The sequence below is a fragment of the Odocoileus virginianus genome, chromosome 7, assembly GCF_023699985.2.
Source record: "Odocoileus virginianus isolate 20LAN1187 ecotype Illinois chromosome 7, Ovbor_1.2, whole genome shotgun sequence".
Taxonomy (NCBI): domain Eukaryota; kingdom Metazoa; phylum Chordata; class Mammalia; order Artiodactyla; family Cervidae; genus Odocoileus; species Odocoileus virginianus.
Genome location: NC_069680.1, coordinates 44,370,271 through 44,375,248, shown reverse-complemented (window position 1 = coordinate 44,375,248; position 4,978 = coordinate 44,370,271).

Below are 4,978 nucleotides of genomic sequence, written 5' to 3'. Positions count from 1 at the left end.
GTGTTACAGCTCTATTTTATTTAGATGATACCAGGAAAATCCATCTTCGAGGTGGGAGGGCACGTCGATCTAAAGACGGGAAGAGAAGAGCTCCCCATTGTGCAGGAGAGAGAGCGAAGAGGGCTTTGGCTCCTCTTTTTATATGTTTTTTGTTCCCCCTGGGCCTGTCCTATGCAAATTGGGCTTAGGCAGGAGCGTTGTTTGTTTTACCTGAGGTTCTCACTCAGGTCCTCGGACCTTCCTTTGTTCTATTTTCGAGGGCTTTTCCCTTCCTTGTCTTTTAGCCACCGCCATTTTGGACTCCTTTTCCCTATTCTAACTACCTAACATAACTATCTGAAGGCCTATTCTGCGAGTTTTTCCTCAGAGCACAGAGTGCCTCATTCCTGATTTCTTCCCTGAACTCTTCCCAGGGGTTGTAGGTCAGCAACTGTGGTGGCTAGTGACCTAATCTTTGCAGAGGCAGATGGCAAGTGACAAATTTCAGTTGGCAGTGTAAGAAAATGTGTTTTCTCTTTATTAAATATTTTATCTCTATCTGAAACAAAAATTGATAGAGCAGTTTCTTATACCTGGCCCACTTAAGGCATTTCAGTTACTTACCAGGAGGCAGAGAATTGAAAGAACTCTCAGAAATGTGCTTTTCTAAATCTGTTCTCAGATTAACACCCTTTCTGGCTCATTCACAGTCCCCTCCATGTATATTACTTTCACGAGCCTTCTCAACAACTGTTAAAGTTGGTATTGTATTATCTTTCTCACTGGGATAGGATAGGTGAGATAAGTGTTTGGAAATCTTGTGTAATTACTGTGTTGGTTCGGAGAAGGCAATAGCACCCCACTCCAGTACTCTTGCCTGGAAAATCCCACAGACGAAGGAGCCTGGTAGGCTGCAGCCCGTGGGGTTGCTGAGAGTTGGACACGACTGAGCAACTTCACTTTCACTTTTCATTTACATCCATTGGAGAAGGAGATGGTAACCCACTCCAGTGTTCTTGCCTGGAAAATCCCAGGGACGGGGGAGCCTGGTGGGCTGCTGTCTATGGGGTCACACAGAGTCGGACACAACTGAAGCGACTTAGCAGCAGCAACTGTGTTGGTTAGCATTTTGACTGCCATTTTGTTGATTTGCAAAGTGATTTTCTCTGATTATTCTTTTTAGAAATCAGGAATGGAAGAGACTTTCCTGGTAGTCCAATAGAGAAGACTTCTCACTCCCAATGCAGGAGGGCCAGGTTCAGTCCCTGGTCAGGGAGCTGAATCCCACTTGCTACAACTAAGGGACTTGGCACAGCCAAATAAATAAATAGTAAATTTTAAAAAAAGAAAAAGGAATCTGTAGAGAAGGTAGACCAACAGACCTTAGTCTCACCTAAATTGGTGACCTCACATCTTTGCATCTTCACTACCCTCTTCCTTAGCATTATAAGTTCTGTGCCAGTCATGGCGCCAAGGGCTTTACATGCATTAATTAATTTGTTCATCATAATAACACTCTGAAATTTGTTGAAGGATAAATTTTTTTAAGTTGAGTCATGACTGACAAATACAAATGTGTCTCTGGCTTTATTAATTTAATTAATGGTATAATAACTAAGATGTTGCAGCCAGTCCAAATGAGAATCCAAAGAGCAAATACATTAAGCCATCAGGAATGCTTAAATGCACTTACTTTATTGGTGTAAAACTGGTCTTTATCCATGGGACAGTAAGGGGTGGCATACCCTTGGACACAATTTGCATTTCTATGTATAAGAACATTTGCATTACTCTGTTTTCTACAAATTGTAGAGTTGTAAAATAACTCAAAGCCAATGAAATGCAGAGAGTAAACTTTTAATAGATTAACAGATAGGACACCCACTAATTTTTTCTTATTTCAAAGTATTTCACAATTTTCTCCCCTGCCCTGAGAAGTACTTCTGTTGTTATTCCTTTCTTCCAATTAAGGGAATTGTAGTCAAAAGAGGTTAAGTAAATTTTCCAAGGTCTCATAACCAGTAAATAGTGGAATAGTGTTTAAGCTTCAGTCTTACTGAATCTGGCAAAAGTAATTCAGTTAATTAAATCATTTTCCCTCTTAGATTTATCATACTTGAAAAGTTCAAAGCAAGCAAGAATCACAAAAAGGGAGCCCCCTGTTTCTTGCATACCCTATAGATGTTATAAATTGGTAACCTGAATTCAGTAGAAGGAATTTTTTAATATACAATGTTTAAATTTTAAAAAAAAATTTTTAAATGGGGCTTCCCTGGTAGCTCAGTGGTAAAGAATCCACCTGCTATGCAGGAGACATGGGTTTGATTCCTGATCCAGGAAGATCCCACATGCTGGGGAGCAACTAAGCCCATGCATCACAATTAGTGAATCTGTGGTCTAGAGGCTGGGAGCCACCACACCACAGCTAGGGAAAAGTCCATGTAGCAACAAAGACCTGGCACTGTAAAATATGACTTATAACCATTGTTAGTGATCCATTGCTGAGCAGCAAATTGCCAAAAAATTAGTGGCTTAAAACAACAGTAAGGAAAAAAGAAATAAGAATCTATTAACTCAGAGTCTTTGCTGGGTGGTCCTAGCTCACAGTCTCCCATGAGGTTGCAGATGTAATACTGGCCTCAGCTGTATCATCTGAAGGCTCGATTGGAGATGGGTGATTGATCAAGGTGGCACCCTCGCATGGTGGGCAAAATGGTATGACTCTTGATGGTAGAAATCAGTAAACCCATGTAGGCTTCTTCACAGACTGCCTGAGTGTCCTTATTCCACAGTGGCTGACCTCCCCCAGGCTGTGTAATTCCAGAGAAAGCAAGATAGTCTTTCATATGTCTTATGACCTTGTCTTGGAAGTAGGTCACATATAATCAATCACTTCATAATTTATTGGGTCACTCAGACCAGCTGTGACACAGTGGCACACTTGGTGTAAGTGACTACACAAGGACCTAAGTGTTATGGTCAGAAGATCATTGGAGACCATCTCAGGGAATGTCTACCACATGAACATTTAAACATCACAGTTCAGTTCAGTCACTCATTTGTGTCCAACTCTTTATGACCACATGGACTGCAGAACGCCAGGCCTGCCTGTCCATCACCAACTCCCAGAGTTTACTCAAACTCATGTCCATCCTGTCAGTGATGCCATCCAACCATCTCATCCTCTGTCGTCTCCGTCTCCTCCTCCCTTCGATCTTTCACAGCATCAGGATCTTTTCCAATGAGTCAGTTCTTTGCATCAGGTGGCCAAAGTATTGGAGTTTCAGCTTCAACATCAGTCCTTCCAGTGAATGTTCAGGACTGATTTCCTTTCAGATGAACTAGTTGGATCTCCTTGCAGTCCAAGGGACTCTCAAGAGTCTTCTCCAACACCACAGTTCAAAAGCATCAATTCTTCAGTGCTCAGCCTTCTTTATAGTCTAACTATCACATCCATACATGACTACTGGAAAAACCATAGCCTTGACTATGTACTTTATTGGCAAAGTAATGCCTCTGCTTTTTAATATGCTATCTAGGTTGGTCATAGCTTTTCTTCCAAGGAGTGTCTTTTAATTTCATGGCTGCAGTCACCATTTGCAGTGATTTTGGAGCCCAAAAAAATAGTCTGTCACTGTTTTCACTGTTTCCCCATCTATATGCCATGAAGTGATGGGACCAGATGCCATGATCTTAGTTTTAAGCTTTAAGCCAACTTTTTCACTCTCCTCTTTCACTTTGAACAGGAGGCTCTTTAGTTCTTCTTTGCTTTCAGCCATAAGGGTGGTGTCATATGCATATCTGAGGTTACTGATATTTCTTCCGGCAATCTTGATTCCAGCTTGTGCTTCATCCAGCCCAGCATTTCTCATGATGTACTCTGCATATAAGTTAAATAAGCAGGGTGACAATATATAGTCTTGACATACTCCTTTCCCTATTTGGAACCAGTCTGTTGTTTCTTGTCCAAATATAACTGTTCCTTCCTGACCTGCATACAGATTTGTGGTGTAATCCACACAGTCAAAGGCTTTGGCATAGTCAGTAAAGCAGAAGTAGATGTTTTTCTGGAACTCTCTTGCTTTTTTGATGATCCAACAGATGATGGCAATTTGATCTCTGGTTCCTCTGCCTTTTCTAAATCCGGCTTGAACATCTGGAAGTTCACAGTTCACATACTGTTGAAGGCTGGCTTGGAGAATTTTGAGCATTAGTTTACTAGCGTGTGAGATGAGTGCAATTGTGTGGTAGTTTGAGCATTCTTTAGCATTGCCTTTCTTTGGGATTGGAATGCACATTGACCTTTTCCAGTCCTGTGGCCACTGCTGAGTTTTCCAAATTTGCTGACATACTGAGTGCAGCACTTTCACAGCATCATCTTTTAGGACTTGAAATAGCTCAACTGGAATTCCATCACCTTCACTAGCTTTGTTCATAGTGATGCTTCCTGTGGCCCACTTGACTTCACATTCCAGGATGTCTGGCTCTAGGTGAGTGATCATACCATAGTGATTATCTGGGTCATGAAGATCTTTTTTGTATAGTTCTTCTATGTATTCTTGCAACCTCTTCTTAATATCTTCTGCTTCTGTTAGGTCCATACCATTTCTGTCCTTTATTGTGCCCATCTTTGCATGAAATGTTCCCTTGGTATCTCTTATTTTCTTGAAGAGATCGCTAGTCTTTCCCATTCTATTGTTTTCCTCTATTTCTTTGCACTGATCACTCAGGAAGGCTTTCTCATCTCTCCTTGCTGTTCTTTGGAACTCTGCATTCATATGGGTGTATCTTTCCTTTTCTCCTTTGCTTTTCACTACTCTTCTTTTCACAGCTATTTGTAAGGCCTCCTCAGACAGCCATTTTGCTTTTCTGCATTTCTTTCTCTTGGGGATGGTCTTGATCCCTGTCTCCTGTACAGTGTCACAAACCTCCATCCATAGTTCACCAGGCACTCTGTCTATTAGATCTAGTCCCTTAAATCTATTTCTCACTTCCACTA